Here is a 14886-nt window from a genome sequence, read left to right as displayed (position 1 = left end):
CACAGCTTTGCCCTGGGGCTGGCGCTGCCCAAGGACAAGCCCGGTGGGCTCCAGGGGCAAAAGTGGCCTTCAGCTCCTGGGGCACGGGGAGCGAACATAAACTTTGAGCCCTTAAAAAGCTAAACAGCAGCTTCAGAAGAGCACCTGGGCTGCCACTCTCACTAAATATCTTGTCCGGAGAGAAAGGAAGAGGAGAGCGGGGGAAAGATCAACAGGAAGAGGCCAGGACTCTGCCCGGAGCAGAGGGTGTTTGGTGGCAGGGCAGGAAGTGACAATCCAGGAGTGTCCTACCGAGGCAGGATGTCCCCTTGCATTCCTGTCGGTCAGGGGCCTCCTGCATCCTGTGCAGGCCAGGAACCAAGCCCCAGCCCCCACCTGCCCTCTCCCCGCTGCCGGCCTGACGGCCTGACACAGAGCTGCGGAGAGAGTCCATCCTCTGAGTTCCCAGAGGCCCATTTTGAGGGAAGAAGAAAAGGATTTAGAAAAAGGACAAAAAGAAAAGTCCAATTTAGTGCTGTAGTCCATTTGGGCAGGACAGGAAAGTCCCCCTGCGTGGAGGCAGCAGTCTGAATGGGCGCTCTGGGAACACCGCCTCCTCCAGGCTGAGCGAGCCCTTGCCTCCATTTTCAGGAAAGCCTGGTCCACTGCCCAGCAGGCAGCATGAGGAAGATGTCTGCAGGCAGGCGTCTTCATGCACGCTGACCCTGGACACAGATGGCGTTCGGCTAACGCCTGTCGATCTTTTCATTCATTTGCCTCTCCCTCTCGTGTAATATAAGTGCCTCCTATAACTGTCGATTACCACGACTCTCGGGACCCTCTCTAAAATTTCTACCTTCCTTCTAAAATGCAGAACCCATATAGCCATGAGGATGGAATCACTCCAGGCCCCTCATTCTTATTTCCCAGACTTTTTTTTTTTTAGCTTTTCTCCTTTTTTTCTCAGTGGTTTTATTGAGATCATAATGGTTTACAACATTGTGTAATTTCAGGTATACATTATTATTTGTTTCTCTATAGACTACATCGTGCTCACCACCAATAGTCTAATTTTTTCTGTCACTGGACATATGTGCCCCTTTACCCCTTTCACCCACGCCCTCCGACTCCATTCCCCTCTGGGAACCACTAATCTGTTCCCTTTGTCCATGTGTTTATCTTTCACATATGAGTGAAATTATACGGTGTTTGTCATTCTCTGTCTGGCTTATTTCACTTAACATAATACCCTCAAGGTCCATCCATGTTGTTGCGAATGGGACGATTTTGTCTTTTTTATGCCTGAGTAGTATTCCATTGTATATATACCACATCTTTATCCAATCATCCATTGATGGGCACTTGGGTTGCTTCCATGTCTTTTTATTTATCAGACTTTTAGTATTTCTTAGCACACTGTTGTTTGTGCTCAGCTTATAGCTCATGGGGAGCAGCCCATCTTTCTCAGTGACATAGAAACGGAAAACATTCCTCCTCGTTTCGTAGCTGGGAAGTCTTGCTTTTCACTTAATTGAACTGGTTTTTGTCAAATAGTATTCCAAAATTTCCCCAACTGTTTTACCAGAGCAGAGTACTGTCATCTGTTCCTGGCTCAGGGATCAAATAAGGTGGGAGGGAAATTGTGACCCCATCCGTCTCTTGGAGACTTGCAATGGCGTTAGCATGTAGACGGCACTGAGAAGTCCTGCAGCTGTCAAATTTAGCATCTCCCTGCTGACTAGCTTACTCCTGACACTCCAACCCCCAGCAACATTCTGGCCTCCCAGGAGTGAGGGCTCTCCTGGTGCTGGATTAACCCCTTTTCAGGCTCATCTCCCTAAATCCTCCATGTGGCAAAATAGTATTCTCCATGGTGTGGCTGATGACAAGTCTCACGTTTTTTTCTTGCCCCAAATGAAATGTCTTTCATTACTTTTTATTCTTATTATTATTACAAATACTTTTCACTTTTATTATAAATTATGATTAATTACAGACAACGTAGAGACCCAAAGCACCTAAAACAGCCACTTTCTCAAAGAGAACCACTGTTGACATTCTCTTCTTGATTTTTCTATGTGTTTATACATAATAAATGTTCCTACATTTTTTTTTCTTTTTTCTCCAAAGATTGGCACCTGAGTTAACAACTGTTGCCAATCTTTTTTTTTTTTATTATTGCTTTTTCTCCCCAAATCCCCCCAGGACATAGCTGTATATTTTAGTTGTGGGTCCTTCTAGTTGTGGCATGTGGGACGCCACCTCAACGTGGCCTGATGAGTGGTGCCGTGTCCGCACCCAGGATCTGAACCGGTGAAACCCTGGGCCACTGAAGCAGAGGGCGTGAACTTAACCACTCTGCCACAGGGCCAGCCCCCTATAAGTTTTTTTAATGAGATCATAAAGGTATTTTTTTTTCTGTGTCACTTATATCATGTTCACCACCCAAAAACTAATTACCATCCATCACCACACGAGTGCGCCTAGTCACCCCTTTCCCCTCCTCCCTCAACCTTTCCCCTCTGGTAACCACTAATCCAGTCTCTGTCTCTATGTGATTGTGTGTTGTCATTTTTATCTTCTACTTATGAGTGAGATCATATGGTATTTGACTTTCTCCCTCTGACTTATTTCGCTGAGCATAATACCCTCAAGGTCCATCCATGTTGTCACAAATGGCCGGATTTCATCATTTCTTATAGCTGAGTAGTATTCCATTGTGTATATATATCACATCTTCTTTATCCATTCATCCCTTGATGGGCACCTAGGTTGCTTCCAAATCTTGGCTATTGTGACTAATGCTGCAATGAGCATAGGGGTGCATGTATCTTTGCACATTCATGTTTTCAAGTTCTTTGGATAAATACCCAGCAGTGGGATAGCTGGATAACATGGTAGTTCTACTTCTCATTCCTTGAGGAATCTCCATACCGTTCTCCATGGTGGCTGCACCAGCCTGCACTCCCACCAGCAGCGTATGAGAGTTCCCCTCTCTCCAACACCTGCCGCCTCCTGTCTTGTCAATTACAGCCCCTCTGACAAGAGTGAGGTGACATCCCACTGGAGACCGTATTTGCATTTCCCAACAGTCAATGAGGCTGAACATCCTTTCATGTGCCTGTTGTCCATCTGTACATCTTCTTTGGAGAAATGTCTGTTTAGATCCCTTGCCCCGTCCCTTAGTTGGGTTGCTAGCCTCCATGTTGAGATGGATGAGTTCTTTATATATTTTGGATATCAACCCCTTATCAGATATACAGTCTGTAAACATCTCTTGAAATTGCTAGGTTGTCCTTTTGCTCCATTGATGGTTTCCTTTGCTGTGCAGAAGCTTTCTAGTTCGATGTAGTCTCATTTTTTCATTTTTTCCATTGTTTCCCTTGCCCGGTCAGACATGATACTTGAAAATATGCTGCCAAGACTGATGTTGAAGAGTGCACTGCCTATGTTTTCCTCTAGAAGTTTCGTGGTTTCAGATCTTACATTCGAGTCTTTAATCCATTTTGAGTTAACCCCTGTGTATAGTAGAATATAATGGTCCAGCCTCATTCCTTTGCATGTGGCTGCCCAGTTTTCCCAAAACCTCTTGTTGAAAATCAGCCATCCATAGATGGGTAGGCTTATTTCTAAATTCTATTCCATTGATCTGTGTGTCTACTTTTCTACTAGTACCATGCTGTTTTGGTTACTATAGCTTTGTAGTACACTTTGAAATCAGGGATTGTGATGCCTCCAGCTTTGTTCTTTTTTCTCAGGAATCCTTTGGCTATTCGGGGTCTTTTGTTGTTCCATATAAATTTTAGGATTCTTTGTTCTATTTCTGTGAAAAATGTTCTTGGAACTTTGATAGGGATTGCATTGAATCTGTAGATTGCTTTAGGAAGTATGCAAGTTTTAGCTATGCTAATTCTTCCAATCCAAGAGCATGGAATATCTTTCCATTTCTTTGTGTTTTCTATTTCTTTCAACAATGTCTTATAGTTTGTAGTGTACAGATCTTTCACCTCTTTGGTTAAGTTTATTCCTAGGTATTTCATTCTTTTTGTTGCAATTGTAAATGGGATTGTATTCTTAATTTCTCTTTCTGCTGCTTCGTTGTTAGCATATAGAAATGCAATTGACTTTTGTATGTTGATTTTTTATCCTGCAACTTTACCATATTCATTTCTTATTTCTAAAAGTTTTTTGGCAGATTCTTTAGGGTTTTCTGTCTATAAAATCATGTCATCTGCAAATAGTGACAGTTTCACTTCTTCCTTTCCAATTTGGATCCCTTTTATTTCTTCTGCTTGCCTGATTGCTCGGGCTATGACTTCCAATAGTACGTTAAAAGAGTGGTGAATGTGGGCATCCTTGTCTGGTTCCTGTTCTTAGAGGGATAGCTTTCAGTTTTTCTCCATTTAGAATGATATTAGCTGTGGATTTGTTATATATTGCCTTTATTATGTTGAGGTGCTTTCCTTACGTACCCATTTTATTCAGAGTCTTTATCATAAATGGATACTGTACCTTGTCAAACGCTTTCTCTGCATCTATTGAGATTATCATGTGATTTTTATTCCTTGTTAATGCAGTGTATTACGTTGATTGATTTGCAGATGTTGAACCATGCCTGCATCCCTGGAATGAAACCCACTTGATGATGGTACGTGATCTTTTTAATGTATTGTTGTATTCGATTTGCTAATATTTTGTTGAGGATTTTTGCATTGATGTTCATCAGTGATATTGGCCAGCAATTTTCTCTTTTTGTGTTGTCTGTCTGGTTTTGGTATCAGGATAATGTTGACTTCACAGAATGAGTTAGGAAGCTTCCTCTCCTCTTCGATTTTTTGGAAGAGTTTGAGAAGGATAGGTGTTAAGTCTTTGAATGTTTGGTAGAATTCACCAGGGAAGCCATCTGGTCCTAGACTTTTATTTTGGGGGAGGTTTTTGATTACTTTTTCAATCTTCTTACTGGTGATTGCTCTATTCAAATTCTCTATTTCTTCTTGATTCAGTTTTGGAGGGTTGTATGATTCTAAGAATTTATCCATTTCTTCTAGATTATCCAATTTGTTGGTATATAGCTTTTCACCGTATTCTCTTATAGTCTTTTGTATTTCCAAGGTGTCCATTGTAATTTCTCCTCTTTCATTTCTGAATTTTTTTTATAGATGGTATTTATTTATTTTTGTTCGAGGAAGATTGGCCCTGAGCTAACATCTGTGCCAATCTTCCTCTATTTTGTATGTGGGTTGCTTCCAGAGCACAGCTTGATGGGTGATAAGTAGGTCAGCACGTGGGATTCCAACCCACGCACCACAGGCCCCTGACGCAGAGTACGCGATCTTAGCCACCAGGCCGCCGTGCCGGCCCTCATTTCTGATTTGCCATAATGTTTTTTTACACAAGTAAATTGGTAACACCTTTCCAGATCGATACTTACATTTCTGTAATTTTATTTTTATGGCTGCATAGGCTTCTTTCGTATGGTCCCACCCTAATTTATTTAATTTATCCCTCTGGTGAGACATTCAGATTTTTCCAACATTCTTTTATTCTAAACAGCACTGCAATGAACATAGAGTTAAATCTTTGCATGTTTTCATAGTTACTTCCTCAGAAAAGTTTCCCAGAAGTAGAATCATCATGTTTCCTTTAGCAGATGGTTGGTGTCCCTGGAGAATGCACACGTCCAAGGCTTGGTAACGAGCAAAACCCTCCGCTCCCCTCTCCCGGGCACACTCAAATGCCTTGAGATGGCTCTGCTAGTTTCCTGTGTCCCCCTTTGCCCCTTTCACCCTCCTCCAGACCCCTTCCCTCCTGGTAACCACCAATCTGTTCTCTGTGTCTATGATTTTGTCTGTTGTTGTTGCTTTATCTTCCATTTATGAGTGAAATCATACAGTATTTGGCTTTATCCATCTGGTTTATTTCGCTTAGCATAATAGCCTCAAAGTCCATCCACGTTGTTGCAAATGGCACAATTTTGTCTTTTTTATGGCTGAGTAGTATTCCATTGTATACCTATATACCACATCTTCTTTATCCATTCATCCATTTGATAGACATTGGAGTTGCTTCCAAGCCTTGGCTATTGCAAATATTTCTGCACTGAACATAGGTCTGCATATATCTTCTTAACTTAGTGTTTTCATGTTCTTTGCATAAATACTCAGAAGTGGAACTGCTGGATCATATGGTATATTTATATTTTTAATTTTTTGGAGAATCTCCACACTGTTTTCTGTAGTGGTTGCACCAGTTTGCATTCCTGAACCAGCAGTATATGTGCCTTCCCTTTTCTCCACATCCTCGCCAGCACTTGTCATTTCTTGTCTTTTTTTTGTTTTGTTTTGGCTAAGGAAGATTGGCCCTGAGCTAACATCTGTTGCCAATCTTCCTCTTTTTGCTTGAGGAAGATTGTCCCTGAGCGAACATCTGTGCCAATCTTCCTCTATTTTGTGTGTGGGTCATCACCACAGCATGGCCACCAACAAATGGTGTAGGTCCATGCCTGGGAACTGAACCCAGGCCACCGAAGCAAAGTGCACCAAACTTAACCACTAGGCCATGGGGCCAACCCCATTTCTTGTCTTTTTAGTAATAGCCATTCTGACAGACATGAGGTGATATCTCATTGTGGTTTAAAACTTAGTTATATCTACCAGGACCGTTTTTCCAAATAAGGTCACATTTTAGGTTTCAAGGATAAAGGTGAGGGCATGTCCTTTGGGGGACCACCATTCAACTCACTGCCATGTTCTTCGAGACCACGAAGAGCGTTTTCAAATTGGCACACACACACATACATATGATGGCAGCGGATTTGCTTTTAAAATGCAGTCTCATGTGGAACCCCAATATATAAAGCAATAAAGTTGGGCTGTGGGGCTGAGCGGAGACCAGCACGCTGGAGAGCGCACTAGATCAAGGACACAGCGGATGGTGGGGATTCAAGGACTCGAGTCCTGGCTGTCTGTTTCAGGAGGTCAGAGGGAGGACCAACTTGTACTTGCTGTCCTGGAGGGAAACTTCTCTGTGCCTCCCTTTCTGGATCTGGGTCTCGGCCTACACAGGCCCTGTCGGCCTCACCACGAGGAGAATGAGGCCCCCTGAGGTGCCGTGCACGTGACCAGCAGGACCGCTGCGAGAATCACACGGCGGTCCTGATTTAGTTTTTTAAAAGCAAATCATTCACATATCTCAGCAAAAGACCTCAAAGGACATTCCTGTATCTCCGTGGGAGGAAAAATGAGTTGCTTGATGAGCTCTTTCGGCGTGTTTCTGAACGGTTGAGCGTTACAACATGCTGCAATGTTACAACCTTATCTATAAACTGAGCGTGAGTGTCAAACACGGGCTGTCCCTGAACTCACAAATGACCGTGTTCCAAAAGCTCATCTGGAGACGAGTTATTTGCAACTCAGGATGCTTTTCCCGTCGATTCTGGCCTAGAGCTCCCAAAGCCTGCTGATTCCCACTCAGCCGGAGAGAGCTGTGGTAGCCCCCTGGTCTTGACCTCGGGTCTCACAGAGCTCCCAGTCCACCGGGCCTGACAGCAGGGCCGGAAGGGAAAGCAGAAACGTGGCCTAGGGTCTCCCAGGGGTACATCAGCCATGGGCATTGCTGGGGGAGGCACCAAGGATGAGAGGGTCTGGGCTGAGACTGTCCCCACAAGGGTGGCTGCGGAGGGACACAGACATCCGTATGTCCAGGCATAAGGCCTGTAAGGCAAGCCTGCCTGTGCTGTTGCTATCCGACTGGAAGGATTCAGAGGCTGAGGATGGGGATGGATTTTGGAAGGTGTAAACTACCCAGGGCTGCTGTCAGAAGTTCTAGAAACTGGGTGGCTTAAAGCAACAGGATTTTATTCTCTTACAGTTCTGAAAGGCTGGAAGTTCGAGATCAAGGTGTCATCAGATCACGCTGTCTCTCCCAGCTTCTGGTTGTTGCCTGCCAACCTCGGGGTTCCCTGGCTCGCAGCTCTACCCCAGTCTCTGCCCCCGCTGCCACATGGCCTTCTTCCCTCTATGCATCTGTGTCTTCACATGGCCTTCTCTCTGTCTGCCTCTGTATGTCTTATAAGGACCTCAGTCACTGGAACCATTGGACTGTGGTTCACCCTAACGACCTCAGCTTAATTTGATTATGTCTGCAAAGGCCTTATTTCCAAATAAAGCCACGTTCACAAGTGCCAGGAGTTAGGACTCCAAGAAATCTTTTAGGGGACACAATTCAGCCCATAACAGAAGGCATGTAATCTATCATCCCACCCAAAAGAAAAGTACAATTTACAGTGGCCACGATGCATACCATAGAGCCTCTGCTTTGATACTGCCAGTGATGGACAGGCAATCCATTCCATTTTCAGGATGTCCCAGTCATGGGCTACCTCATTCTTTAATGTGATCCGAAATCTACCACTCTAGACTTTCACCTATTGATGCCAGTTTTGCCTTATGCAACTACATAGAATAAATCTAGTCACTCTTGACAACATCCTCTCCCCTATAGGAAGTCCTCCCAGTCAGCCTCCATATATTCCCTGAAGGCTAAATTCTCCAGATCTTCATATGATGTCGTTTTAGGCCTCTCTTGGGACCCTAGCCACTGAACCCCGTAGCTCGTCACTGGTCTGGGCCCATCTTGAGAAGAGGCTTCCATGGCGGAAAGCACGCAGCACGGGTGTGGTCTGACAGCTGCAGGGATCAGTGGCTTCCTTCACCTCCTGGGATCTGAGTATTACACCTCTACTGAAGCCTAAAATGGTGTTGAGATTTCCATTTTGTTTTGGTTTTGCTTGCTTGTCTGTTTTGTAGAGGGCCGTAGAGCATGGTGGCCAAGCCAGACTGTTGACTCAGATCAAGTTTGCGGTTAGCTGAAATCTCTGAGCTTCTTCAAAACAATTCCTCTTAAAGCACTCTCCTACTCATTATTACGCTGTTTCATTTTGAACCTGCTGCGTATTGATTCCTATTAAACTTCCTCTTATTGCTCTCAGTCCTTCAATACAGCACATTTGCACTCTTTCTTAACCTGTTATCCCTGCATTAGCCATCCAACCCAGCTCTGAGTCATCTGCCTTCCAGCAAGAAAAGAGAAGGAAAGACAATCAATATTTATAATGTTTATTAAGATCCTACTAAGCTGGACTAGATAATTGTTTCTAACTTTTTCATTGACGTCAACACAAACACAGAAAAGTACACAAACGTAAATATAGAGTTCAACGAATGATCACAGCAAATGCCTGTGTAACCAGCCATGTCAAGAAAGAGAACACAAGGCTGGGAATGTTTTAATAAGCATTTTTCCCTTTAGATGCACAGACTTATTTGGTAATTATTATTAAACCTGGTTTACAGATGATAAAACAGACTCAGAAAGGTGAAGCAAATTGCCCAGCATCCCACAGCTGGGAAGTCATAAGGCACAGAATGACTCCCCACACTGGGCTCTTCCCACTGCTGACACCGAATTTGATGAACGACAGATGTGGCCACCTACCCAGGGGACGCTGGTTTAAGGGCCTCCTGAGCAGGAGAAACCACGAGAAAAAAGCAAGCAGATGGGAGTCATGAACTGGAGTCAGGTAGCTTGGCATTCCTGGAGCACAGCATCCTGCTAGGACAATAGTGACTGGAAACCAGGCCAGGTTGATAGGCTCACAAATCTGGACATTATTCTGTAGTCAGTTGAAAAGCCACCGAAGCTTGAAAACTTTGCTTTAGGATAAAATGACTCATTTTAAAGAACAGTGTCCTACCCGGATGGGTCTACCAGGTTGGCAGGCTGTTCAAACTCCTACTGTTTAATTGGGGTTTCTGGAAGTCTTGAAAGATTAAGATTCGGGACCTCAGGGGATCAGAATTTTTAGGGTTAAAGGGAGCAGAAGACAATGACCAGATAAGCTCTTAGGAGGCTGGCCCAAGAGGTGGCGTAAGAGGCTGGAGAAGGCTGACGCCTGCCAAGAGGAACATCGCTGTTACAAGCTAAAAGTACGATGTTGTCTTAGCCTTTCAGGTAATGAGGTAAGTGGTTCTAGTAAAGCAAAATGTCAACCGTGAGCTGAGTAACATCAAATTAATATCAACAGAGTGACCCAGTGAACAGGCAAGATTTATTATAGCAATGTGTGTATAAAACCCAGTAAAATGGGCTAGAAGACTCCCATAGTGACCTGGGGCATCTGACCGTTTTTCTCTAGGCTAGTACGGTGATTAGTCACATTCTATGCAGACTAGGGAACTGATTTAAAAAAGAAAGATGGAAATGGGCATCTCTTTGAATATACGAAAAATGGGGATTGGTGGTACCATCATTTTGCCTTTTTTTTTAAACAGTTTTACAAATTGTAGAAATAAAAAAGACCAACGAAATGAGAAAAGCAAGGTCTATTTATTCAGAACTTGCTATGGCAAGCGAACCAGTCACTGTCACTTGCACTTGGCACAGACTCAGAGGCAGACAGAGGAGTGGGAGGTCTTCCGGTGTGTGGGTCGGAGGCTGTTGACACAGGAAGCTGTAGGTGGCTAACTAGAAGCGAGGCGTCCATGTGATCGGCTAGGGGTGCATTTTTGGCTTTCTCTGGTTGGTCCTAAGTTGGAAGAGGGACAAAAATTAAGAAAGCTGCCAGTTCTTAATCAAGTCCTGCTCTTTTGGGGCCTATTGTTACAAAAGTTACTGTTTCGCTTCCTGGATTGTTACTAGAGATAGCAGTTTGATTTCCTACAAGTCCGACTTACAGCAGGCTGGCTCCCGGGCTGTTCACGGAAGATAAACGGGTTGCTACAGGTTGAAAAATAGGCCTTCGCATGCATGTGTGGTTGTACTTGTTGACTTGGTTAGCGATGAGGATGAATGGAGATGCTGGGGGGGGTGGGGGGCGGGGACTAGAGGCAACTACAGGTTGAAGGTCAGAGTTCTAGTTTTATGTATAGTCTGGCCATCATCTATTTGTATATTCAGTCTCTTGACATGAACAAGGTAAAGAAATGAATTTTTAAAAATCAGAGTGGGCAAGATAATAAAGGCAGACGAGTGAGACAGGAGAGAAATTGGTCACGGAGGGCCTTGACCTCAAGACCAAGGAGTTAGGAGTTGATGCTGTAGACAGTGGGGACCCCCGAAGAACTTTCAAACAGAGTTAACCAAGGTTCCGAAGGCTAATTCTAAAAGGTAAGTCTGGGGAGAAATCCAAAACACCAATCTAATACTATTCCTTTGCTTAAAACTGTCTAGAATGTTCTCTCCCTCTTCCCTTCTCTGTCTGATAAATTCGTCTTCATCCTAAATTCAGCAACCCTTCTGTGAAGCTCTCCGAGACCTTCCTAGGTTGAGTTCATCAGTCTCTCGTTTAGGACCCTAGGTTATACCTGTTCTCCTAGTTACCACACCTCTGTCACAAATAGAGTTGTTTCCTGGAGTATCTCCTTCACTAAAGAGTTGTCCTCAGAGGAGGACTACGCTCCAGTTATCTTTGTACTTCCACTGATTAGCAAGTGCCTGGAAAAAATAGGCCTTCGCATGCATGTGTGGTTGTACTTGTTGACTTGGTTAGCGATGAGGATGAATGGAGATGCAGGGGGGGTGGGGGGCGGGGACTAGAGGCAGTGGGAGCTGAAAGAGAGTGGGAGCAGTGGCAATTGCAATAGTTAGGACAGTGGCTCCTAAATCCTGGTAGTCATCAAATCACTTGGGAGGGGACTTTAAATGCAGATACTGGGGCCACTTCTAGACCTATGGACTGAGAATGTCCAGGAAAGGGCCTCCAATCTGAATTCATTTAAAATTCCCTCTGGTGATTCTGACACTCAGCCAAGTTTGGGAACCACTGACATAGGCAGTACCGTCGGTAATATTCGGATGACTCACAGAAGGCAGGGATAAAGGGAAAAAGAAAGAGTTGTCTAGGTCCTAGACTTGATCATTGAGGACGATGGTAACACCATTGACAGAGGGAGGGAGTTCCGGGGAAGGCAGGGGGTTAAGGGGCTTTTGCACAAGTTGGATGTGAGGTGACCACTTGTATCCAGATAGAAATGTCCCTTCAGTAGCTGGGAATCCAGCCTGCTGCTCAGTAGAGCCCTTATCACTTATGACCTTGAGAATTTGACATTTTGCTAGGACAAAGGTCATGGTCCCATAATCACTCTAGTTTAGAGAAAGGACATAATAATTGCTTTTACTTTCTATAATTAATTTAGCCAAACAATCAGCAGCGATAGCCTAGAAATATGTAAGTACAGTTAATGAGCTCACTGTAGGCCTGGAGTGAATTAGCGTTTGCAGAGTTGCTTATTTCTCATGGTTAAACATATGCTTTAAAAGAAATTAAAGGAAAGATATCTTTGCTAAAATACAGACTTTAAAATTGATCGCTTTTAAGCTCCAGTGAATGTTACTAATCGACTTGAAAGTCTGTTTTTAACAAATAAATCCTGGATCCATAAATGTACATTAGAGATTTTAGACTCCCCTCTACCCTAAAAGGATAAAAACTATGTATGCAAAAATATCTGACCTAATCAATTTTCAAATGAATCTGAAATTGCTATCTGAATTCAGATTTGGTAAATGTCGTGGGTCATTGCCCGGGGGCACAGATATAAACCTGATCTACTGAATGACTCAAAATAGAGAGCAAGGTAATTTCTCTGGTGAATACGAACAAATGTTGGAGCCCATCTGGATAGTTTACATAAAAATTGGATTTTCCTCTCTTGAATTATCTTTTTATAGAGGACATCTGTAATATTGTCTGTTCAGTTCCCTGCTCCATTTGTCCTCATCTCTGTGTCTGCTGCAGCAACTACCTTGTTTTTTGGGGACTCCATCCAACTGGCCAAAGTTCTTTGGTCCATGGCTAGGCGTCCCTATTCCCAAGGACTGAAGGTGTCTGCCCCTGGGATCCAGCGTTGAAGGCAGTCCTTTTCTAGTGCTAGAAAGCTTAAGGGTAAAACTTGGAAACTGACAACAGCCATGTTACCCATGATTTGGAGAAATCCTTTCAACAGAGAGAATGAAGCCCAAAGAAGAGAGTGAGAAAAATCCTGACCCATTCTAGTGCCTTATTCCAGTAGCTTCTGAGACCGAGCTGGAACATTGACCTCTCACAGCCTGATTGGTTCACTCTTCTTTCGACTCTATGATCCAAGAACTCCTTTGAGCCTAATCCAAAGGAAGAAGGGTTTCTAGTTTCTTGAAACCAAGAGCACCAAGAGTAACAATGCACATTTCATCTAAATTGACTCTCCCACTCAGCCTCTGAGATCCTGACTTTGCTTGGAAACCAGGAGTCAATGAGATGGGATGATCTCTGTTATGGATTGAACTCCGTCTCCCAAAAAACTATGTTGCAGCCCTAACTCCCAGTGCCTCAGAATGTGACCTTCTTTGGAAATAGAATCGTTGCAAATGTAATGAGTGAAGATGCCATCATATTGCAATAAGACAGTACCCTGAATCCAATATAACTGGTGTTTTTATAAGAAGAGGAAAGAGACACAGACACAGAGACACACAAGGAGGAGACAGAACCATGTGATGACAGAGGCAGAGAGCGGGGCGAGGCATCCACAAGCCAAGGATGTCTGGTTGTCCCCAGGAGGTAGTGGAGAGGCAAGGAAAGATATGCCCCTACAAGATTCAGAGGGAGCATGCTGAATCTGTGATTTTGGATTTCTAGCCTCCAGAACTGTAAGACAATAAACCTCTGTCATTTTAAGCCTCTCAGTTTGTTTGGTAGCTCTAGGAAACTAATCATCTCTAAGGTACTTTCTAGAAATTGCACTGCTTCTGAGTTCTTGTGAGGTTGAGAAGGGTCAAAAATACTAAGCTCGTTTCCTTTCTGTGTTCAGGAATTGGTGCTGAAATCAGGGGGGCTGGAGGGGTCAGCAAGGGGAAGCAAGACTATGGGATTATCAGCTTTCTGTACAATGCTTTATATCCAGCAGAGGTCAAACAGAGAGTGACTCTCGTCCAGGGGAGGACTTCAGACAGTACCTGACACACAGCAGACCCTCAGAAAAGGTTCCTCTGCTAGAGATTACACAAGGGACAGAAAAAACATATTCAAAAAAGGTTTTCTATGAGCTTTACTGCTGTGACCTTTACCCCTGACCCCATGACCCAGCCCAGCTCAATGGTGCTTGCTTCCACACCTTTTTTGGATTTTTGCCAAAGTGCCAGGATATTAAGGTCTCCTCTTTAAGAAAGATTTATTCAGAATGTCTCACTTTACCCAACAACAGAAATCTCTCTCGGTTTGTGCTGTATTGTCTTAATCAGAGGAAAACCTAGTTGGCAAAAAAAAAAAAATTGATGTTGGCCTCCAAAGCTGCCACCCCTCACCCCACAGGGGTAATTTCTCACACATTTTCTAGCATTTGGATGCTGTGTGAGTGTGATCACAAGTAGGTTTTCACACAAATGTTAAGGTGAGAGTAAGTGACTTATTGCCCTGTGAGCGAATCTTGGAATCCACGCCTATTCATTCACTCTAATATAGCAAGTTAACCGTGTTTATGCAAGATAACTCTGGATGTTTCAGTAAACTTTAAATTGGTCATGCTAATCAGAAGTGGCCATGTCAGGAATACAGATCTCCAAAAAATTGGGGAGACAGATTGGGGAAGGTGTTTAAAGTCTTTAAAAAAATAATTACTTTTATGTATTTCTAAAGTAACTAGGAAACCAGTATGTCAATGGATTTATTTGAGCTTCCTTTAGAGACTGTATCAGTCTGCTAGGACTGCCATAACAAAGTACCACATAGGGCCGGCCCAGTGGCATAGTGATTAAGTTCGCACGCTCTGCTTTGGCGGCCCAGGGTTCACAGGTTCAGATCCCGAGTGCAGAACTACACACCAGTCCTCAAGCCATGCTGTGGTGGCATCCCACACACAAAATAGAGGAAGA

Source organism: Equus quagga, chromosome 8 (assembly GCF_021613505.1).
Source record: "Equus quagga isolate Etosha38 chromosome 8, UCLA_HA_Equagga_1.0, whole genome shotgun sequence".
In the NCBI taxonomy this organism is placed as follows: domain Eukaryota; kingdom Metazoa; phylum Chordata; class Mammalia; order Perissodactyla; family Equidae; genus Equus; species Equus quagga.
Note: the sequence above shows the minus strand (reverse complement) of the source record.